Genomic DNA, 25,139 nt, shown 5'->3' with positions numbered 1-25,139 from the left:
ATGTTCTTTCCATTGCATTAACTGCTATGAATTGGAGAGGAAAGAGATTAGAATACTGTCAAAATTAATGGCATGCTATTTTCATGTCAGCAGATAGAATTGCATGGAAGTTTTATAAACAATTCCAAATCCATTGGCTTTGAGCATTGACGTTATTAGAGGTTGTTGAATCTATATAGTTTGTCATTTGAAGACAAGGCCCATTTTGTATTCTGTTCTGCATGCCCACTGCCTTTCATGGTATCTCCTTGTAGATTTTCTCACTTATTAATACTTAAACAAATCTGAATAAGTAAAAGCAGGCCCTGAGATTTGGATTGTCATGAGAGCAATTTGCTCTTTTTTTCCTGTTTGAATTTCCTCCCTTTTTTTTTAATAAAATAATTTTTATTGGAGTTCAATTTACATTTACCAACATACGGAATAACACCCAGTGCTCATCCCGTCAAGTGTCCCCCTCAGTGCCCATCACCCACTCACCCCCACCCCCCCGCCCTCCTCCCCTTCCACCACCCCTAGTTCATTTCCCAGAGTTAGGAGTCTTTATGTTCTGTCTCCCTTTCTGATATTCCCCACACATTTCTTCTCCCTTCCCTTATATTCCCTTTCACTATTATTTATATTCCCCAAATGAATGAGAACATATAATGTTTGTCCTTCTCCGATTGACTTACTTCACTCAGCATAATACCCTCCAGTTCCATCCACGTTGAAGCAAATGGTGGGTAATTGTCGTTTCTAATGGCTGAGGAATATTCCATTGTATACATAAACCACATCTTCTTTATCCATTCATCTTTCGATGGACACCGAGGCTCCTTCCACAGTTTGGCTATTGTGGACACTGCTGCTAGAAACATCGGGGTGCAGGTGTCCCGGCGTTTCATTGCATCTGAATCATTGGGGTAAATCCCCAACGGTGCAATTGCTGGGTCGTAGGGCAGGTCTATTTTTAACTCTTTGAGGAACCTCCACACAGTTTTCCAGAGTGGCTGCACCAGTTCACAGTCCCACCAACAGTGCAGGAGGGTTCCCCTTTCTCCACATCCTCTCCAACATTTGTGGTTTCCTGCTTTGTTAATTTTCCCAATTCTCACTGGTGTGAGGTGGGATCTCATTGTGGTTTTGATTTGTATTTCCCTGATGGCAAGTGATGCAGAGCATTTTCTCATGTGCATGTTGGCCATGTCTATGTCTTCCTCTGTGAGATTTCTCTACATGTCTTTTGCCCATTTCATGATTGGATTGTTTGTTTCTTTGGTGTTGAGTTTAAGAAGTTCTTTATAGATCTTGGAAACTAGCCCTTTATCTGATAGGTCATTTGCAAATATCTTCTCCCATTCTGTAGGTTGTCTTTTAGTTTTGTTGACTGTATCCTTTGCTGTGCAAAAGCTTCTTATCTTGATGAAGTCCCAATAGTTCATTTTTGCTTTTGTTTCTTTTGCCTTCGTGGATGTATCTTGCAAGAAGTTACTGTGGCTGAGTTCAAACAGGGTGTTGCCTGTGTTCTCCTCTAGGATTTTGATGGAATCTTGTCTCACGTTTAGATCTTTCATCCATTTTGAGTTTATCTTTGTGTATGGTGCAAGAGAGTGGTCTAGTTTCATTCTTCTGCATGTGGATGTCCAATTTTCCCAGCACCATTTATTGAAGAGACTGTCTTTCTTCCAATGGATAGTCTTTCCTCCTTTATCGAATATTAGTTGACCATAAAGTTGAGGGTCCACTTCTGGGTTCTCTATTCTGTTCCATTGATCTATGTGTCTGTTTTTGTGCCAGTACCACACTGTCTTGATGATCACAGCTTTGTAGTACAGCCTGAAATCTGGCATTGTGATGCCCCCAGATATGGTTTTCTTTTTTAAAATTCCCCTGGCTATTCGGGGTCTTTTCTGATTCCACACAAATCTTAAAATAATTTGTTCTAACTCTCTGAAGAAAGTCCATGGTATTTTGATAGGGATTGCATTAAACGTGTAAATTGCCCTGGGTAACATTGACATTTTCACAATATTAATTCTGCCAATCCATGAGCATGGAATATTTTTCCATCTCTTTGTGTCTTCCTCAATTTCTTTCAGAAGTGTTCTATAGTTTTTAGGGTATAGATCCTTTACCTCTTTGGTGAGGTTTATTCCTAGGTATCTTATGCTTTTGGGTGCAATTGTAAATGGGATTGACTCCTTAATTTCTCTTTCTTCAGTCTCATTGTTAGTGTACAGAAATGCCATTGATTTCTGGGCATTGATTTTGTATCCTGCCACGCTACCGAATTGCTGTATGAGTTCTAGCAATCTTGGGGTGGAGGCTTTTGGGTTTTCTATGTGGAGTATCATGTCATCGGCGAAGAGGGAGAGTTTGACTTCTTCTTTGCCAATTTGAATGCCTTTAATGTCTTTTTGTTGTCTGATTGCTGAGGCTAGGAATTTCCTCCCTTCACAACAACAGCTAAACTTATTGACTGGTTTCATATGACAGAGAGGGTTCTGAGTCCTTAGCATTCTAATTTATTGAATCCTCACAACAACCTTATGAGGTTCCATTACCCTTACACAAATGAGTAAACTGAGGTACAAGGAGGTTAAGTAACTTGCCCTAGATATTATAGCTATTGAGTGACTGAGCTGTTATTTGAACTAATAATGCAGCTCTGGGTCTTCTGCAGATGTGTTCTCAATTATTCCACTATGCTATTGGGGCACACATGAGCTAAAGAAGAATGACCAAACTGGCCCCTCTAAAAAATTGTTGGCAGTTTCAGTATCAAAGCAATTTTATCTCTTGATTATCATAACTTTTCACCGAGATCCACTTTACCATTAATCTAAAAGAAATTGCTTTCTGTGGCACTCAACTCTGAAAATTTAAATATCTTTAATAATGTGAGGTGGGCTCTATCTTTTTTTTAAAGATTTTATTTGTTTATTCATGAGAGACACAGAAAGATGCAGAGAGAGGCAGAGACACAGGCAGAGGGAGAAGCCAGCTCCGTGCCGGGAGCCGGACATGGGACTCGATCCTGGGTCTCCAGGATCAGGCTCTGGGCCAAAGGCGGCGCTAAACCACTGAGCAACCCGGGCTGAATTAATTAGATTCACTCGAACATTCCATCAGTCAGCAGAACTCTTCAGTATCTGTAGGGACCATGCACTGTTCCAGACACCAGGGAGCCTACAATGTATAAACCAATTGTCTTCCTTCAGGAAATCACAGTGTATGGTTGTTGGAATTAAATAAGAAAAATGTAAGTAATGTCTTCAGTGCCTCATGCATAGTAAACCCTAAAAATACATTAGCTATTTTAATTAAACCAGAGCATTTTCTTTACCCATAGGTGTCTAAAAGGATAAGCAAACTTAGTTTAAAAGTCCTCAGTCCCTGATGATGTCTGACAAAACACAAAGACTACCAACCAAAGAGAATTGGGGAGTTGGAGGGCATACTGAAGCACAGAGGGCTGCCCAGGCTCTACCTTTTGATGATAACATTTTAAAGCAATCCTTTACCAATTCCAGCCCACTTGTTAATATTTGAGGGATATGAAGGAGTAAAACATTTGGATACATAATTAAATATGTCCTTTCATGTATTTACTGTATATATCTAACATATAATTAAATATTTTTCTTTTGCTGCAATGGAAAGAACATGTCTGTTTCGATTATAAAGCACCGCCCTTATTTGACACACATCCTGATCCACATGCTTTGGGTTATAAAGCACCTTCCCTTTGTGATGGGAGGTATCTAAAATCCCACTTATTCTTCTCATTTGCAATTTCTACATGCCTTAATTAAATTCACTCGAATATCCTTGCAGTACTTAAATCTCATTTCTGATGAAAGTACTGTGGTTGGTTGTATGATGGTTGCTTGTAGTTGTTATTATCGTTTTGCTTTATGTAGGGACTGGTTTCCGTGCTGTCTCCTTTCCAAAGGTTGCTTCTAAAATAACTCCCATTGCCCAGCCCAACTAAATAGAACACTATCACATAAATGTTTAAAAACCATTGACTATGGTATTAGTAGACACGCTTTCAACTACAACATATTTTATGTGTAACAATCAACTCACTTAACTGCGCTTGCTTTGTGTCCCTCATTTGTCCCATGGGAGTTGTGATCATCCATTCCTCATAGAGCTGTTTGTTCATTTGCTAATTCATTCCATCAGTCAGCAGAACTCTTCAGTATCTGTAGGGACCACACACTGTTCCAGACACCAAGGAGCCTACAATGAATAAACCAAGTGTCTTCCTTCAGGAAATCACAGTGTACGGTTGTTGGAATAAAATAAGAAAATGTAAGTAATGTCTTCAGTGCCTCATGTATAGTAAACCCTAAAAATATATTAGCTATTTTAATTAAACCAGAGCATTTTCTTTACCCATAGGTGTCTAAAAGGACAAACAAACTTACTTTCAGTCCTCAGTCCCTGATGATGTCTGACAAAACACAAAGACTGCCAACCAAAGGGAATTGGGGAGTTGGAAGGTATACTGAAGCACAGAGGTGGGTGATTAACTTTACTTAACATTATATGAAAAGCTTCACAGAGGAGGGTACTTGATATTTGATATTTGCACAGAAGGTGAGGAAGAGGAATTTGATAACTGGATAAGAAAAGAAAAGGCAATCTGAGATCTGGGTGGAAGGAATAGCATATGTAGAAGCCAACAGATGTGGACATGCATGGCATGGCATGTCTGACCAGGGTGTAGAAAAAGATAAGAGATGAAATTGCTAAGGCAAGTTGTGGTCATGTTGCAAACAGCCTCAAATGTCATGCTAAGTAAGAAGTTAGAGACTATCCTATATATAATGCGGAGAAATATGAAAGTTTTAAAACAGAAAATGACAGGACTGGACACATATTTCAGAAATGTCAGAGCTATACACATCTGAGTGTGAAAACCTAGAGATGAGAATGTACATTCCAATTTATGGTAATAATTTAGTTAAGATATAAAGAACTAGCACGGTTAGGTGAAAAAGTATATTGCAAAATCACTTTGAAGGAGAACGAGGACAATTTGGTGAAGGGAAGTAGGTAAGGAAGAGATTGAAGGGATTGTCTGGGTGGCTTAGTGGTTGAGCATCTGCCTTTGGCTCAGTGATCCTCGAATCCCACATCGGACTCCCTGCATGGAGCCTGCTTCTCCCTCTGCCTGTGTCTCTGCTGAATAAATAAATAAAATCTTAAAAAAAAAAAAAAAAGGAAGAGATTGAGGGAAATTGAAGAATTTTTTTTCTTTTTTTATTTTTTATTTTCATTTTTTTGGAAATGAATCTTTTCAAGTGATACTTTCATTTTCCTTTTGAGGTAATGTTGAATATTGAATGGGTCAAGAGTCAGGAAGGATAGAGAGAGAAGGAGAGATGGGGGTAGAGAAGAAATGGATGCCAGAAATTAGAGATCAGTCAGATTATATATATAAAATTGTTGTCCCTGGTAAATGGCTAGGTTGCTATAGATTTTAAAAAATTAGGAACAAGCTCAAAGAAATAAAAGATGCAGATTGCAGAAACAGGGCACATTGAAGAAATATGGTCCAATCTCACAAAAGACAAATACAGTAGATTCATGGATGAAGCGCATATATTCAAGAACCAGAGGGTGAGAATAGAAAATGAGACCTGATAACTACACTGTAGATTCTTATGGTCTAAAATAGCATCACGGAGAGTATTTTTTTTTCTAATAGGTTTTGGTATATTAAAATAAAACATAATCTAAAGACTAGGAATTTTTAAGATTCAGTGAAATAAACAGGGAAATTGATTTGTTTACATATATAAGGAAATTAAGGCTCAGAGAGGCATTGTATCTAATAAAAAGATCTGATATCAAACTCCAATCTCTGTTTTTATAATTTGAAGAATCTTATCATTGTGCCACTCTTTTTAGCTTTCAGACATAATAATAGATCTAAAAAGAGAATGATATAATAAGACAATGCTGACTTTTTAGATGAGGTAAATGTGTTAGGATACCAAGCAAAGCAATTTTGTTTTCTCTAATTATTCCCTTTAATACTGGCAATTGAATAATACATAAATATTAACACTACCAGCAACATCCAGTATTAAAACTCTCCACTTTCTTCCAATTAAAGACACCTTAACTCTCTAGGTTGAGTCTGTCTTAGGTGGAATGCACTGGTTTACTATTCCTCTCCTATTGCCTCTAGTTTCTGGCCTCTTCAGAATGTGTAAATTGGGGTTGGGCAGAGAGGTTATGGATCAGAAAACATCCTAAGAGACTGGTAAAATTTTAATTTGGTCTTCCGGCTTTTCTATCCTAGGTGTTTCCATGGATTTCTCAGAAATACCTATCCTCAGTCGGTACCTCTGGTTACAATTTCATGGAGTTGAAATGCCTTTTTTCCACTGACTGGCAGCTTACAAGGTGAAGCACCTTCCCCTTTGGCTTCTACATCTGGAAATCCACCCATAAACTCTTTCTGGGGTGTTCCCCTTATTGCTGATGGAAAGCCCTCTTGAATGGGGGGTCCTCTCAAGGTGTCTTCCCCTTACATTATTCCACCATTGGTACAGTTGAGGCTGGTCCCAGTGTGGCCTCTTTTCTTAGTTACTAATAAGCTAACCAGCCCAAAAGTCAAGTACCCATCCTCCATGTCTCCCAAATCACTAGGGCACATGCTGTGTGAGGGGTTCTCATGAAGCCTGGATTACACTTTGAAACACCTTCCTTCTCATCTTCGAATGGAGTTGGGTGCTGTGGTAGGCAGCTTCTAAGATGACCCCCCTCCCCATTAAACAACATATCTGTCTCTCTTGTCCTCTGTATTTAGCAGGGAACTGTCGTATCTCAATCACATAAATACATACACTTTACATTAGAAGCTGAAAATTCTGTTGGTTTTATGCTGCTTTACGCTATTTGTCCAAGAGCAGATGATGAACACCAGTCGGTCTTTAGGGGGTAAGGGTTATTACAGGCAAGTAAAACAATGTTGTTTGGTGTCTCAAGTTTTAATCTACAACAAATTAACACTTCACATACCATTTGCCACAATAGGAAAACCAGAAACAAAATAAGTACTTCATGTTTATTCAAATATGTCATTTTTTGTTTTTGTTTATATATACATATACATATGGAGTTCGATTTGCCAACATATAGTATAACACCCAGTGCTCATCCCGTCAAGTGCCCCCCTCGGTGGCCATCACTCAGTCACCCCACCCCCCCGCCCACCTCCCCTTCTACTACTCCTGTTCATTTCCCAGAGTTCAGAGTTTCTCATGTTTTGTCACCCTCTCTAATTTTTCCCATTTTTGAAGCCAATTATAACAGAGGTTCTCATTCTGCATTTCATCTTCCAGAACTTCCTGTTGGCCTCCTCTCCATCTTCTTTTTCTAGCCTTTCCCTGACATCCATTCATTCCACTTTTCCTCTTTATGGCATTTTTTTTTTCCCTCCATTTTTTAAAACTCTCCTCCCTGGCCATAGTCACACTAGTTTAAGCTGTTTCTCCAATGCATTAGTACATTTGTTTCACAGGTGGCTCTATCACACAACCTGGATCAAGATCCAAGGAGAAATCCGTTATTCCTTGAATCATCTCTATCAGCATCTTTGTACAGGAAACAATGCTTCTTCATACACAATGGGCAACTGTTACAAAAAAAATAATATGTGATATAAAATATTGAAATACCAACTTGAAAACACTAAACCTTGCTAATAAAATGACTTTGTATGAAATAGATATCCCATATTCATAAATATGATGGTTATAAATATTTTGAGAGAGAGAAACATAAGACGCAATCTTAGTATTACGAGTACTGATCTTAAAATGTCATCATGTGGATAGACAGTTTTAAAGGTTTTTTTTTTTTTTTTTTTTTAGTTTTAAAGGTTTTTAAAATAAAATCTGATCCAGTCTAGCTCCTTTTTGTCAAGCCATGATTTTGCCTTTCCTACCTTCTGCCAATAATAACACTGTGTCTCTCCAACCCTCATAAATTCTATCCTCACTGCTCTTGACACAATTTAATGAATAGGCAATGTCCTTTTGCTCTCTCTGGCCTTATAATGTTGATCCCTATGCCTGGCTGGTTTCCCATGTCAGCCTTCCCTCATGACACTCTTTTCCTCTTTCATCCCCCATACCAGCACTTACATTTCCATGTAGTCTGCGTGTGCGACACTTAGCAAGCGTTTTCTAATGTTTCCTGAATAAGTAAATGAATGAGTTAATGAATAAAAGTGTAGTACGGATAGATACATTGCTAAGTTCCCATCTGACACAGGTGAAGTACAAATAATGGCCACCGTGATTGAACACCCTCAATCCACAAGCTAATTTGTTCCTCTGGAAGAAAGTAGTCGCAATGCTCTGCTCTGTTCGGCCCCTTCTTAAAACTATTTCTCAAATTATGTCTGATGATTGAATGCATTACTAGACTAGAAATTTCTTTTTTTGATAAACTACCTTCTTAAATAAATTATCACTCTTTGCATGACCTTTGTTTTCAACCTCTTATATTATAGCTATTTTCACTATCAGACAGTTGTTCTTACCAAAACCATCACTAATCTTCCAATTGCTACATTGAACCAATTGTTAAATTTCAGTCCTACATAACTTGCCCATAGCACTTGACATTGTTCACCCTTACTCTGTCTTTTTTTATTTTATTTTTTATTTTTATTTATTTATGATAGTCACAGAGAGAGAAAGAGAGAGAGGCAGAGACATAGGCAGAGGGAGAAGCAGGCTCCGTGCACCGGGAGCCCGACGTGGGATTCGATCCCGGGTCTCCAGGATCGCGCCCTGGGCCAAAGGCAGGCGCCAAACCGCTGCGCCACCCAGGGATCCCCTTACTCTGTCTTTCTAGAAACTCTATCCTGATATTTGTATTCCATTCTTTCCAATGTCTAATAATTCTGTGGCCATTTCATTTGTTGGCCTATCCTTTGTACATTCACTGTGTGTTAGGGCTTCCAGAGCAGGGCCTTCTAATCTTGCACCAAATATTCTCCCCTGGAGAAACACTCCCACTGCTTTAATTTTATGCAAATTTTAATTATGTTTTCAGCTTTTGTCTATTTTCCAGCTTCAAATTCAAATTTTCAATTGTCTCCTGGGGGAAAAAACCTTTAATATTGCACAACCAAAACAAAATTCTTAACACACCTGTATTCACACACAGTCTCCTGCATGTACCTCCATCAGAGAGGAAGTATATTTTATGTTCAATAACATGGAGTCTGGGGCCACACTTCTTAGGATTACATATTGGCTCTAGCACTACCAGTTTATGACTTTGGACAAGTTGTCTAACCTCTCTGTGCTTCACTTGGGGATAATTATGACACCTTTTTAAGATTGTTTAATCTTTTTAAGATTGTTATAAAGGTGTAAGAAGTTGTTCATATAAAATATTTAGAAGACTATTGTGATGGATTGAATGTTTGTGTTCTTCAACATTCACATGTTGAAATCTAAAATCCCCAAAGTGATAGTATTAGGATATGGGCATCTGGGAGATAATTAGATCATGAGGGTGGATACTTCATGAATGGAATTAATGCCTTTTTAAGAAGACATTAGAGAGCATACTTTCTCTCTCTCTCTCTCTCTCTCTCTCTCTCTCCTCTCCACCATGTGAAGATACAATGAGAAGACAACTATCTGCAAACCAGAAAGCATGACCTCACCAAATATGGAATCTACCAGTGTTTTTATCTTGGACTTGCCAGCCTCCAGAACTGTGTGAAATAAATTTCTGTTGTTAGACCTACCCAGGTCTATGGTATTTTATTATAATGGCCTGAAGGGACTAACACAAATGTCTAGCACATAGTAGTCACTCTAAAGTTTGGCCATTACTAGTCATTATTACATTTACCACAACATAATTCACTTTTTAATCCTATGTCCCTGCTCACTAAACACTGAGATCCCTTATGGTAGGAACTATTTCTCAGTCATCTTATATCAGGTTCCTAGGCAGCTCCTGCTACATGAAAGACAATCCATGAAAGGCACGTTGAATATAAATCCCACCTGCATCCTGTGTTCTCACAATAATTTAGTGACTTACCACCAGAGCAACCTCAGTCCTATACAATGCCCCTCCCAGTCATCAAAGTCTAGTGCATAAAGAACCTCTGTCCCCCATCTCCACTGCCTCCGGGAGCCCTCATCATATCTCACTTGGGCTATTGAAAAGGCTCGCTAGACTGTCTGCCATGACCCTTACATATCATTTTTAGGTTCCTTTCTTCAAAAGAAAAAGAAGGATCATGTTACTTCTCAGTTGAAGGCCTCTCCACTTGTTACCTAGTACCCAGAGAATAAAACCCAAACTCCCTAGTATAACATACAAGACTTTTCACACTCTGGTCCCTCCCTGTACTGTCTCCTGCCACGTCCCTCAATGCTCCTGCCATCCTGAAATAAATGTTTGATAAATAGGCCAAGTGCTTCTGACATCCAAGTCTATTTACCTCTTCATCTCTTCTATTAGACTACAGTCAGTTTTTTAATCACAGGGTTGTCACCCAATTCCACAAAGCCTGATCAGTTGTAGATACTTAAAAAAATGACTATTAAGCTCATCACCAAATCCAATCAATCCACTCAATGGATATTTTTAGCATCTACTATTTCTTAAATGCTGTACTAGTTTTAGCCTGGGAAATTAAAATGCTCCCCTATGTAAAAGTAATAAGCTGCTCAAAATATAAAACAAAAAGATTTCCTTTCTTTTTCTTTCAATTTGGAAAGGAGTTGGTTAAAGAAAACAAGATTCCTGGGAAGGTGGAGTATGGAGAAGAAGGAGGTAATGATAGGGACAAATTTTTTCGTGTGAGGAAGTACCAAAAAATAACAGGCAGGTATTGTGAGTCCAATAAACTAATTTTTAGCCCAAAGAAACCCTACCGATGTAGGCTTTCCACACATGCTGACAACTCCTTGGCTGGAATCTCTCTTCCTCTCTTCCCTGCCATTACCTCTATGTCCCCTCTTCCTTTTCCCCCAGTTCTCAGAGCTGGGCACTTTCTGTAGCAAGATTGAGAAAGGAAAAGAGAACTTTGGAAGATGCTGATAGAGAAATGCCTTAAAGATTACAATGAAGAATAATACGCTATGGTGGAATCTATATTAACCGATGAGTTTTTCATTCCCGAATATATGTATGGCTACATAATAGTTGCTGGCCTCAATGCAATGCATAGGCTTAGTTTTGCAATGCAACAGTTGTAGCATGTACAAGGACTCAGAAAGGAATAGGCAAGGCTATGGTGTTTTCCACCTTCCCTAGCCTTAGCCACAGCCAGTAGAGAATTTCCTATCTCCTTTTTATATTGTTCTTTTAGGGAAAAGATGAGATCAATTCAAGGCAAAATAAAAGGTTTGTTTGTCCAAACTTATCATCAATGAAATGAAGGAATGACACAGTGTAAGGGGACCTAGATTAAATCTCAAGTACTGCTAAGTAATTATGGGACTTTTTGATGGGCGGGGGTGGGGGAAGGACTTGTTTTCTCCAGACCTCACTTTTCTGAAAACAAGAGGGTGATCACATGGCCATTCCTTGTGGTTTAAGGTCCAGTTAGGACCCAGGATCAAAGTACAGAGTTCTTCTAATTAAACTAGAGAGAGGGACGCCTGGGTGGCTCAGTGGTTGAGCGTCTGCCTTTGGCTCAGGGCGTGATTCTGGAGTCCCTGCAAGGAGCCTGCTTCTCCCTCTGCCTAAGTCTCTGCCTCTCTCTCTGTGTCTCTCATGAATAAATAAATAAAACCTTTAAAAAAAAATAAAAAACAGGGGATCCCTGGGTGGCTCAGTTGTTTAGCGCCTGCCTTCCGCCCAGGGCGTGATCCTGGGGTTCCTGGATCGAGTCCCACGTCAGGCTCCCTGCATGGAGCCTGCTTCTCCCTCTGCCTGTGTCTCTGCCTTTCTCTCCGTGTGTGTCTCACATGAATAACTAAATAAAATCTTTTTAAAAAATAAAAATACAAATACAAATAAATGAGAGGGAGAGAGAGAGGGAGAGAGGAGGAGAGAGAGAGAGAGAGAGAATGTTGAAAAATCTGAACATAAGAAACCCCAAGCTAGGCAAATGATGACTATACACAAGAGCCACACTAAAAACTCGGATCAAATTCTCATTAGTCTTAAATTACAGGTCTAGCTGGTGATTATTGTGCAGATATGCAACTTTTTGGAAGAAAACTGAATTATTTCCTAGGATAGAGACTTTTAAAAATGGCAAAAGTAAAATAGCCCTGCCAGTGTTCTAGTGCGCAATTGAATGTGTGCCTAACACCACGTCCCTTTACAATGCCTTCCTGTCCTTTACATAATTTTGTTTTTCATAACTAGTACAATTAACTCTTTTTCATAGAAAAGGGGAAAAATGCCCTCTTGGCAAAGTCAATTATCTGAATTGAGCCCCTTGTTATTTCTACAAACACGGAGAGGATGTATTACTGCATTCATTCTTTAACAATTAGAGTTAGAAGACTGAATATTTTGGGGACTTTCACCTGAATTTACCCTCTTTCTTTCTTTTTTTTTATTGTCCCTATTGGGGTATTTTTTTTATTTTTAAAATTTAATTCAATTTGCCAACATATATTATAACACCCAGTGCTCATCCCATCAAGTGCCCTCCTCAGTGCCTGTCACCCAGATACCCCATCCCCCACCCACCTCTCCTTCCGCAACCGTTTGTTTGTTTCCCAGAGTCAGGAGTCTCTCATGGTTTGTCTCCCTCTCTAATTTTTCCCACTCAGTTCCTTTCCTTTCTCTTATAGTCCCTTTCACTATTTCTTATATTCCATGTATGAGTGAAACCATATGATTGTCCTTCTCTGATTGACTTATTTCACTCAGCATAATACCCTCCAGTTTCACCCACATTGAAGCAAATGGTAGGTATTTGTCTCTAAAGAAGACATAGACATGGCCAACAAGCACATGAAAAAATGCTCCACATCACTTGCCATCAGGAAAATACAGATCAAAAGCACACCAGTGAAAATGGCGAAAACTAACAAGATAGGAAATAACAAATGTTGGAGAGGATGTGGAGAAAGGGGAACCCTCTTGCACTGTTGGTGGGAATGTGAACTGGTACAGCCACTCTGGAAAACAGTATGGAGGTTCCTCAAGAAGTTAAAAATAGAGCTACCCTATGACCCAGCGATTGCACTACTGGGATTTTGCCCCAAAGATACAGATGTAGTGAAACACTAGGACACCTGCACCCCTATGTCCATAGCAGCAATGTCCACAATAGCCAAACTGTGGAAGGAGCCACAATGTCCTTCAACAGATGAATGGATAGAGAAGATGGGATATATATACACAATGGAATATTACTCAGCCTTCACCTCCTTTCCTACTTCTTGGGAGAGGCAGCATTAGAAAGAGCATCTACTGGGTTATAGTTTTCAACTTCCCCTAAGACCCTCTATGATCATAGTCACAGATTTAGTCCTTAGGATCCTGATTGGCAAAAGTTTCAGTTGAACTAGATAACTGGCTGGATCTAAATCCCAATCAATATGCTTGTTCTTATTTTTAGACTTTATTCCTCTAAATGAAATAAATGAGAGTAATTTTAGGTACATCAATGGCACTAGTAAAGCATTCACTGACTTCAATAATAAGAGTAACAATAACAATAAAATTTTATGGCTTTTTTTCTCAAAGGAAATTGGAACACTTTACCAACATTATTGTCTCATTAATCTCACGTCATTGAAAAATAGTGCAGCACTGGGAAGTTGGAAGGGTATGAGCCAGAGAGTTAGACAGACCTGTTTTCTACTTACCTACCTGGAAATTGTTTCAGTAATGAGTAAATAAGATAATGTATATCAAGCATGTATTTGCATAGTAAGAATCCAACACACTAATTCTTTGTCTCCTTCCCTATCTCTCTAGATCTACCAGCCCTCTCGCCCTTGATCTTCTCTCCCTTCCCCTGTTCTGGCAATCCCTCCCCTCTCCCTCTTTCCTTTTGAGACCAGTTCATTGGAGTCTTTGTTTTATTGGTCCAAGAATATTCTGATCCCCTCTGAAAGAAGTCATATGTTTGTTATCACTACTCAACTGTCACGTATGGGCAAGAATCCAGCTCCTGCTGTCAGTCAAGTCTCCAGAAGTTAACTCCAGATAAGTAACTCTTTCTCTCAACATCATCCTTCTCAGGGTTGGAAGAGTTTTAAGTTTGAGCCATCATAATGCCCACATTTTGGGCACCTCAATTAATCTCCAAATGGAGATCAGCTGAAAACTAACATGCAATGAGATGGGCAAAACATGCAATGAGATGGGCAAAGAATGAAGGTCAACTGACTTTTTATCCACCCAAACACCTTGAGTGGAGATTATGTCTCCATTTTCTAAACTAGGAGAAGTGGGGGCTTTGTAACTGCAGAATGTGAAGTTTTATCTTATAGAAGGTAGTGTAATATATGACATTTAAAAATACTTATAGAAGGAATAATTCGTTCGAGAAAGTGTCAGTCACATAGCTATCCTTGGGTCTTGCCCAGAGCAAGAGGTATTAAATGACAATGTTTATTCAGATACATGCCTGGATAGCCTGATAAACTAAGAAGTATTAAAATCTGTGGGATACTAAATTTGATGATGTCTTGGAGAAAAATAAATCATGACTTTAGTTGCTGGCAGCAAATTTCTCTGAATCTTAATGGAAATGTGAGGTCCAGTCACTGGCTTGAACATCATCTTCATTTCAATAAAAATTGAGCAAAACTTCTGGATTCTATAAACACACATTTACCATGAAACTATGAGAAACAGTTCCTGAATCCAAGTGAATAGGAGTGCAATGAATAATCCTTCAGAAAAGCAACAGATTTAGCAATGGGGACTGATTTTTAAGTTAGTATTTAAGAGGCAAATTTGTATAGCTTGGCTGAAATAATTACAAAGGAAGACAGTAATAATGTAGTATTACAAGGCTGTAGGTTTTAAAGATGGAGGAGCAAAAGTAAGTGCGATTGCATTTTTAAAGGCTATAGCAAACCAGAACAATGTGATATTAGGCAAAAGAAAAGCTGAACTGCTCTCAGTGACATTTTCTCAACAGCAAGATGCATTACCGAAGAGTGGGGTCTCCCCAGGGCTGCTAGAAATGCTTCACTGTTCATGTCATTTCACACAAAACACATCAAGCTGCTATAGGAGGTGGACAAGGTGACCTGACGGGTCTCCTGTCTCTAATTTCTGTGATTTAAAGGTTCTGTGCTATTTCCCAGCAAGAAGCACTGCTTCTTAGTGATTCCATTTATAAAATGACCCTACAGGTGTTTTCTCTTAACTTACACCTTTGCAAACTCTTTTTGTTTCCACCTATGCAGTGAGACCCAGGATTATAGTATTCAGCATCACAGGAGAGGGAGGGTGAACGGGGAGGGTTAAACACTGTAAGTGGTTACTTACTCGGGGGAAAAAAAAAATAAAGGCAAGGGAAACTGGAGGAAAGGTGAAAGTTCATCACACACTAGTGAGTTTCTCCACATCTAAATGGAATTTTGATCCAGCTACCACATTTCTATATGGGAAGCTATATTGAGCGCAGGAAAAAAACCTTCACATTAATCTTCCTTTTGACAAGACTAAGGAAAAACAAACAATGGTACTAATTGAACGTTGGTTTATTGAAATTCTCAGATTGTAATTTAATTCTTGAAGAAGTCACAGGGTAGCGTCAACCTTTGGATGACACTGAGGATCTCTAACTTGGTAAAAGCCTTTTAATGACAATTCTGGAATGTAATCTGTGTGTGCCATTCGTATGATCTATGTAAAGTTTTATCTTTTCGTCCAGATGGACTTGGATTCACAAGATGAAAAACCCTCACAGAGCAGCCCTTGCTGGGTTTCAATTATAAATACAAGGTTGATCTCTTCTCCTCTTTGTGGGGAATTGTGAATGGGGGCACCTTGTGAATACTGTGTATTTTGTAAGAGACTGGATCACTGGTGGTTGCATTACACTTCATCAGGATTCAAAGCTGATTTTTTTTTTTTTTTTGCTGTCAGAATGAAAGAATTTCAAATTGGAGTTAATGTTTTAGGCTAGAGTAGACTAGTAAGGGGACTTCTTTACCAGTTACTTAGTATGAAAGGTGAAATGGAAAGGAGTCACTTATGGTCAAGAGTTTAAAAATGGAACAGGGTGGGGGGTCACGTCCTAACCAGATGAAACCATGAATTTTGAACTGGGCCACACTGCAACTATTCCAAAGACTCTCCCTGAACACCTGCAACTTTGCTGCAGTAAAAAACTGCTTGGTGATAGCCTTAGTAGCCAGTTATATTCAGCCAAGTTTAGTTTTCTGCCACCAACATCTAAAATTCTTTGTAAACAACACACACAAGCATTCTTTTTTTGTTTTTTAAAACCCTTGACTTTTGTTCCCTAGAGGACACAATTTGGGGTTCTACTCAAATCTGTGCTCCCCAAGTTACAATTCTGAGATCCCAACTTAATACTTTTGCTTTATTTCAGTTCCACCACTTTTCTTAGTTGACACTGGCAAAGACACACTCTACCACTGAAGCATTAGGTCTCAAGGCTATTAGCAGTTTGTGACAAACTCCCATGTACCAGGATCCAAAAGGAAGAAGAATATAATATCTCTTCTCACGCATACACATCCCTTCGCCCCGGTCTTCCCCCACCTACTAGTCTTGTTTCCTTTTCCCCAGACATTGTCCCAGAAGCTTCAACCAACTTGGGAACTTGAACGTGGCTAAGCAACCACAGTAACCAAACAACAGTAAAATACAGCAATAGCTGTTGGATTTAACAAGACAAACAGAAGCCTTCCTCAGAACCTGAATGGACTAAGAGAACCTGAGCTTTCACTAAAGAATATGAATGTCATTTTCCATGTCTGCCCAATTTTGTGACATTTGACTCTGCTGCTATTGTGCACTTCCACTGCATACTCTCTATAATGTATCCATCTACAGAATTGCAACCTCTTTTTTCTTAAATTTTACATGTAGGTGAATTTTTCAGCATTCATTTCCTAGCATTTTGTATAGCTCTTTGTAGCTCTTACTATGTAATTCTGTAACTAATTAATATATGTATATATTTTTCTTTGACATAAATCTAGTTTCTAAGAGGGCAGAGACAAGTTCTAAATTTTTTTATAGTATGAGTTCCCTAAGCCTATCCTAGAGTTAGTCTTTTTTTTTTTTTTAAGTTTGTTGTGTGAAGAAAATGGATGAATGTGTCAAGAAATGGATCCCTGCTTATTCATATGGGCGGGGAGGGTGTCAAGGGAATATCTAATGGTTTGGGTATAATCCAGGGTCCTATTTTTTAGATAATGTTGATTTATTGTTACTATACTTAACAAGAAGTTGGCAAGCCATTACTTGGAAACTTCTTTCAATGGGAATCTCAAGCCCTCACAACATAATTCATTTCTATCATGCATAACTGTTACAAATTTGATATCTTTGGGGCTGGATACCTCCCTTAGAAATATCCAAATGCACAGATAGTTCTAGTATATGAGGCTATTCAGAAAAATAGTTACTGTAAAAATTAGAATCAAGACAAAGATTCTATCTCTACTATTATTTACCATTATATCAGACGTCCTAGCCAATACAAGAAGGAAAAGAAATAAGAAGGAATAAGCAATGAAAAAGAAAATACAATTGTCCTTAATATATGACAATATTCATTAAAATTCCAAGCAAACCTACTGTTATGTTATTTGAGCTATTAAGGGAATTCAGCAAGGTTGCTAACAAAAAAAATCATATAATTATTGGCATCACTGTAAATCAGTAATAAACATTTAGAAAATGCAGGTAGCCAGGGCAGCCTGGGTGGCTCAGCAGTTTGGCACTGCCTTCAGCCCAGGGCGTGATCCTGGGGACCCAAGATCAAGTCCCACATCAGGATCCCCACATGGGGCCTGCTCCTCCCTCGCGCCTGTGTCTCTGCCTCTCTCTCTCTCTCTCTCTCATGAATAAATACATAAATAAAATCTTAAAAAAATAAAAAGAAAAAAAGAAAATGCAGGTAGCCAGAGATTCCATTTACAATAGCTACACACTATTATCATAACCATAGCATTCACTTTGCATTGTAGACAAACTAGACATCTATTCTCATCTTCCTTGCTAAAAGAAGTCTGATGGGGTTCAGAGGCTTATCTCTCAAAGAAGGGGACACCATTCCCAGTTCAGGAGTGTGAAAGGGCTAGTCAGTTATTGATTTTTAGCATTCTCTTTGCTTATGATTGGTTTGGGGTAACTCCTTAACCAATGCTGCATGAATGTGATGGGTGTTCCTCAGAAAGATTTGCTTACTTTTAAAAGATCACACAGGCACTTTTTCTAGTAGCTTTTTCCATGCCTTGATGTGATGCCTATATGGCAGCCACCCAGTGACAAGGACAGGAACAAAAAACCAAAGGGTGAAAGAGAAATGTTAAGCATGGCTGACCTGAAGATCGAAAGAAACTGTATTCTTGATGATTACTGAAGCCATTGAACTGACCAACCTTTAAGACACCTACTTTGTAATTTGTGCTGCATAGAAAAATAAGTTTTCCTTATTGTTTAAGCCACGTAACAAACAAGAGAAACCGGACTCAGGGATTCATTTGTTAATACACCTAATCAATCAAGAATTAACATCCAGTGAGAAAGAAAGAGAAGAAGCTCTTCTAAATTAATAATAAAACTATAAATAATCAAATACAAAAACAGTGAAGGATATGAACAGGGAATTTACACAAGAGGACAATAGAATATTCATGAACATATGCAAGAATGCCCAACTCAATAGAAATCAGAAGAATTTAGAGTAAAACACAATGAGTATGATTTCCAATTCGTCAAAAGAAATATCTGACTAAATTAAAATCACATTGATGGTGATATGGATAGTTATGAATTTTCATGGAGGCTAATGGAAAAGTAAATTGATAGAACACATACAAAAGCGATTCAATTATGTCTGGCTAAAGATGTCTATCCTTCAAACCAATAGTTTATTTTTCAGATACAATGCCTACGGAAACTTCAGAAGCTGTGCACAGAAATATGTATACATTAATATCTAAAAGCATTTTTGGGCACCTGTGTGGCTTAGGGGTTGAGCATCTGCCTTTAGTTCAAGTTGTGATCCCGGGATCCTGAAATCAAGTCCCGCATCAGGCTCCCCTGCAGGGAGCCTGCTTCTCCCTCTGCCTATGTCTCTGGCTCTCTCTGTGTATATCTCATGAATAAATAAATAAAATCTTTTTAAAAAATTAAAATAGAACAAATGCATTTTATTATAAAGGAGGCTGCATAAGCATCTACCATAAGGTATTGATATTATTATTAATATTATTAATATAATGTATTATTAGTTCAATGGCATAATATACCATAGTTTAAATAAGTGAAATAATGCATATAACCTGGATAAATCTTATATAATGTAATGTTGAGAAAATGCAACATAATCTATCTAGTATGATATACATGATATAGAGTTTAAAAATATACTATATACATTTTTTTATGTATAGTCACATAGTAATAATAACAGCATTTCCATTTCTGCAGTCCTGGAGGCTTCTCCTTCAATCTTCTAGGTACACCTTTCCACAAGGGTTGTCCTCGTGCCTCATGGAGAACTGTTTCAAGCCATCAGATCAGAGTCGCTTTCCTTGACCACCTTTATCTAAAATTGCCTTTTCTCTTATCTTCTTTCCTTTCCCTGCATAAATTTCTCCACAGTATGTCTCAACTACTGACATACCATGTGCTTTGTATATAATATGTATATTTTCTATTGGTGTTTCGGTTTACCTCATGCTCATTAGAATGTAAATTCCCAGGAGTAGGGACATTGCTTCATTGTTCTCTTGTACCTCTTGTGGCAAGAACAGCACTTGGCATATAGTAGAAGCTAAAAAAAATTAAAATGATTGAATGGCTGGATTTATTGAATCTGTATTTCTTAATCTAAAGCAAATATGATAAAATATTATATTTGATAAGTCTATATGCTGTCATCATGGAATTTTGCTATATGTAATAATTTTTTAAAATGAAGGCCCTTTATTCAAGATAAGACTTTAAAAAATGGCTTTAGGACATGGAAAGGGCAAGATAATAAAAGAAATGCCAAGAGGAGAATAGATGAAAACAGATATTTCTTTTAATTGCATCTGACAGAATGGATCACCCGTTCTTTACTAGGAAATTATTAGAAATTAATAAGAAAACCTTATCACATGTTACCTAATGTCATTATAAACTATGTGCCCATGTATGTATTTGTATACTAAAATTAACTGAATAAAGTTTTATTCCAAAATTATAGATTTAATCCTCAATTAATTCCTTTTTTATTTTATGATGTTCTGAGTTTATTTTATTTTATTTATTTATTTATTTATTTATTTGGCCCAGGCGGGCCAGGCTGGCTGTGGCCAGTCTATGTGCCTGGGGGCTGTCCCGCGGCCGATGTTCTGAGTTTAAAAAGTACTTAGTTTGCATTGATATCTACTGGCAATTTAATCAAAATAAATAACATTTTAAAAATTAAATAAATAAATAACATTTATAAAAACTCTGCAAGTTCCATTTATGCCTCTCTGTACGCCACGTCTTATACTTGCAAATGGTTCAATTTGACAACATGGATTTTCTTTCTTTCTTTTTTCTTATTCAACACAATTTATTAGTTCCTTGTTATTTATTCATTGCTCTAGGAATACAGCAGAAAAGAATGATAACAATAATAACATTATTTCATTATATATCAACAATATATATTTATTATGAGAAACATTAACACATACAGTATCTATTATGAACCACATAGTTCTAGGAGTTTTAGATATATTAATTCATTTAATTGTCACAACAATCTTAAAAAGAAATATAATAGATACAAGTAAAAAGGTACTGGAAGTTCAAGCATCTTGCCCAAGGTTACTCAGGATCAACTTCATGGGCATCCATGCAACCTGCGTAGTTGCTTTGAAGGATCCTATATTTAGAAGGGCCCAAGTTTGATTTAATGTTCTACAGTTGCTGTGTCAAATTCCTTATATAACTTGAAGAAGGTACTCTTAATTTTAATTTTGTATTGGGCTCCACAAATTATGTAGCTGATCCTGCTTGGATTTGAAAACAGGTTGTTGATGTCTGGTAAACTTGCCATTAATCACTATGCTCTACTACTTCTTTCTTTCTCTTTTAAAGGTTTGTTTATTTATTTATTTATTTATTTATGAAAGAGAGAGAGACAGCATGAGAGGAAGAGAACATGAGCTGGGGGGTGGGGCAGAGGGAGAGAGAGAAGCAGGCTCCCAGCTGAGCAGGAAGCCTGATATAGAGCTTGATCCCAAGACCCCAGGATCATGACCTGAGCTGAATGCAGACCCTTAACCAACTGAGCCACTTGGGGACCCCTACTACTTGTTTCTTCAGACAGAGAATTATTCTCACTTACTTATTCAAAAAATCTCAATTGCACACCATCTGTGTTCCAGAACCTATTTTAAACATTGGGGATACAATGATGAGCAAGATGGGCAATGTCTTCATAATCATGAAGCTTATTTTAGTGGAGATACAGATAAGTAAATGCATAGCCAAAAAACATAGGATTGAGATAAATTCTATGAGATAAACTAAACTAGTTATATGACTAGACATAACTGGTGATTGTCACACATTGATCAAGAAAGAATGACTTTTAAAACAAGATTTAGCAAGCAAGACACCATTTATGAGAAGGTCTGAAGAATGTTTCACTTAGTTTCACATTTGCTCCTTATTTATTCACCTTTAGAAAGAGACTTGATCAAAAATAAAAACAAAGACTTCCTAGTCTAGAAAATGGATTATAGTTTTAATGTGATTTTCCTCATTTCACAGGCTCTTCTTTATTTTAGTTATAATTCTTGGCTAATCCATTTTTCAAAATGGAAATGCTATCAAAAGATCTATTGAGAAAGCTTACCATCTCTTACATTGAAATGCCAAAGGACTTTGTCAGTGATTTATGTGTCTATAAATTAAACTCGGTATGCTTAGTAAAATCTGGCCATGATACTAATTAATTGCAATGAGAACAAGATAGAATTAATTAAAATATTGACTCATCAAATCTGGGCTCCTGTGTATTCTTTGTGAGGGGTGCCACCTGGAATTGTGCAGTGTGACATCACTGATCAGAATTTGGTTTGCAACATGCACTTTCTAAAATCAGTAGAATATACATTATAGTTTACATTCTTTATTTTACAGACAAGGAATCTAAGGCACAGTAAGTTCATTTAGATGGTCCAAAGTTCAGGGCTCCGGATTCCTGCCCTTCTGATTCCTATTATTTATTTATCTTTTATTAAAGATGGCACTATATGACACATTCATATTGAAAAAAAAGGGCCCTGGAGCAAGTCAGGATCATCTGCAGATAATTAGCTCTTCTGAAATGCCAATTATGTCTCATTTAATATACTTTCTCCATACCACATTCAGACACCAATTTCACTTCCACACACAACCTCACATGCACATTTAATTGAGGAAGAATAGGATCCTTATTCAATACAAATATTTGATATTTTAGAATTAAAACCCTGTTAATGAGATCATGTTATTTTTCTTTATATCTCCTGCATGTCCTAAGTATTTCTTTATAGCTTACAATAAATTGCTCTTCACAAAAATAAGATAAAGATATTAAAATTATTCACATATCTTGCTCAATTGATAAGTTTCTTTCACATATTAAAAAATGTTCCTCTCATACAAGTGATCAATTATTTGTAATTAGAATCTACTTTCCTTCATTTATCAAACTCTACATTGCTGAAAATGATAAATAGCTTCTGGACATTTGAGAAAACAAGGAGTACAGTCAGAAATATGAAAGTTTTTGTCCCTCAAGGGGTGTGGAGGAGGGGCACCTGGGTGATTTAGTTGGTTAAGCATCTGCTTTTGGCTTAGGTTATGATCCCAGGGTCCTGGAATCCAGCCAAGTTGGCCCTCTACTCAATGAGGAGTCTGCTTCTCTCTCTCCCTCTGCTCCTCCCTCTTACTCTCTCTCAAATAAATAAATACATAACATTTAAAAAATAAAAGGCGTGTGAAAGAAACTATGCTTTTGGATTTCTAAGTACAATTCACCTCAAGGTATGTTCTCATCTATCTGAAACTTGTTGGCTTTCCCTGATTTCTTTTTAGGTATATTTTTTATAATGGCTATTCATAGATAGAAAATCATATTCTCAGGACACCTGGGGGGCTCAGTGGTTAAGCGTCTGCCTTTGGCTCAGGGCGTGATCCTGGGGTCCTGGTATCGAGTCCTACATCAGGCTCCCTATGGGGAGTCTGCTTTTCCTTCTGCCTATGTCTACCTCTCTTTCTCTGTGTCTTTTGTGAATAAATAAATTGTAAAAAAGAAAAGAAAATCACTGTCTCAAATTCAATTGCTTTCTAATAAAAAAACAGTGAATTTTTGATTACAGAGAAAGACATTAAAAATGAGGTAGGAGGGGAGTTACTGCCATGGATTTTTAAATCATAGTTTTTAAAAAAAAACAGGGTTTCGGAGAGACCTTCAATGGCAGGATGATTGCAGTGGAAGTGGTGGTAAGGAGTAAGGCAAAAATTGGAGGGTGGGTACTTGTCAGGACACCACGTTCTTCCTATCAGAGTGGACTCCGTTTATTTGTACTGTCTATTAGGATTCAAAAAGAAATGTTCATTAAGAACAAATTTGATAACCACAAATTTAGCCCTTTCTAAACAAATTTGTGGTTGAGAGAGAGAGAAATTACTCTAAATTTGTTCAAAAGACACATACACACAAAAACAACAAAAGAAGGAAAGAAGAAAGAAGAAAGAGAAAGAAAGAAGGAAGAAGCAAGCAAGAAAGAGGGAGAGAGGGAGGGATGGAAGGAAAGAAGAGAGAAAGAAGGAGAGCAGGGAAAAGAGGGGAGGAGAGAGGAAAGGAAAAGAGAAGAGTTTATTGGAAGTATAATAGAGTTCCATACAATCCTAAGGAGAATACCAACAGCCAAGGAGAGGGTTGGTTGTCCAGAAAGCCCAGAAAGTAAAAAGATCCTAAAAATATGTATCTCCAATTCAATAATCTAATGCAGATGGGCCAGCAGCTCTTGGGCCACCAATTCAGAATTCCCAAGAGAATCTGATTATCTCTGCTCAATTATCTCTCCACAGTGGAACAATTAACCATGGTCAAGAGGAGCAGGTTCATGTGGTACCAAATAATTGCTGAGGTTTGACTTCTTTAGGTAAGCATGGATCCTAAAAGGAAGGTGAGCAAGGCAGACACTCCACCTTCAATCTCAGCACTGACTTGCTAGCAATGAGGAGACCAATAATATTACATCCTTGGATTATGAGGCCAAAGGTCATTTCAAGGGTTGAATTGCATCTTGCCAAAATTTGTATATTGAAATCCTAATTTCAACTGAGGTCCTCAGCCCCTTAGAATGTAATCTTATTTGGAAACAGACTCTTTACAAAGGTAATCAAGTTAAAATGAGATCATTAGTGTGGGTCCCAATCCAATATGACTTTCATATTAGTATTTTCATTAAAGGAGAGTTGGACATAGATATGCATAGAGAGAAGAAAATGAGAAGATATAGGATGAACACCATGTGAATATGAAGGTAGCCATTGACAAGCCAAGGATAGGGGCCTAGAACAGATCCTTCCTTCGCAGCCCTCAGAAGGAACTAATCCCCCAAACCTCTCATTTTTGGACTTTTGGCCTACTGAACAGTGAGACAATTAATATCTGTTGTTTAAGCCACCCAGGTTGTTGTACTTTTTTATGGCAGCCCTAGAAAACTAATACAATCATTTTAAGAGACAGATTTTCTTTCTTCAGGTTATATAAATGCATCTCCTGGAAGAAACAATTTGAAGAGCTAAATTCTTGTGTGATTTCAGAAAGGCACTTACTTTTTCTGGATGCCAGTTTCTTCATCTTTAGAGGAGCCACGATGCCTCAACTACATACAATTTGGTTGTGAAGTTTTGAGAATGAATTAAGACATTGTTTTAGAGAGTTCTCTATGGAAGGTGAAGCAATCTGA

At 37.7% G+C, this 25,139-nt stretch overlaps 1 long non-coding RNA gene across 1 annotated transcript; it reads right to left on the bottom strand.

The window, feature by feature from the left end:
- Positions 1-2,961: 2,961 nt before the first annotated feature.
- On the bottom strand, positions 2,962-25,139 carry LOC106558028. The gene is made up of 5 exons (XR_005381114.1): positions 25,006-25,139; positions 19,858-19,957; positions 7,547-7,642; positions 4,075-4,230; positions 2,962-3,171 (listed from the first exon to the last, which is right to left on the bottom strand). It is a non-coding gene; the product is annotated as an uncharacterized LOC106558028 (long non-coding RNA).

The sequence above is a fragment of the Canis lupus genome, chromosome 29 (genome assembly GCF_011100685.1).
Source record: "Canis lupus familiaris isolate Mischka breed German Shepherd chromosome 29, alternate assembly UU_Cfam_GSD_1.0, whole genome shotgun sequence".
In the NCBI taxonomy this organism is placed as follows: Eukaryota; Metazoa; Chordata; class Mammalia; order Carnivora; family Canidae; genus Canis; species Canis lupus.
This window is presented reverse-complemented; position numbering and strand designations above follow the sequence as displayed.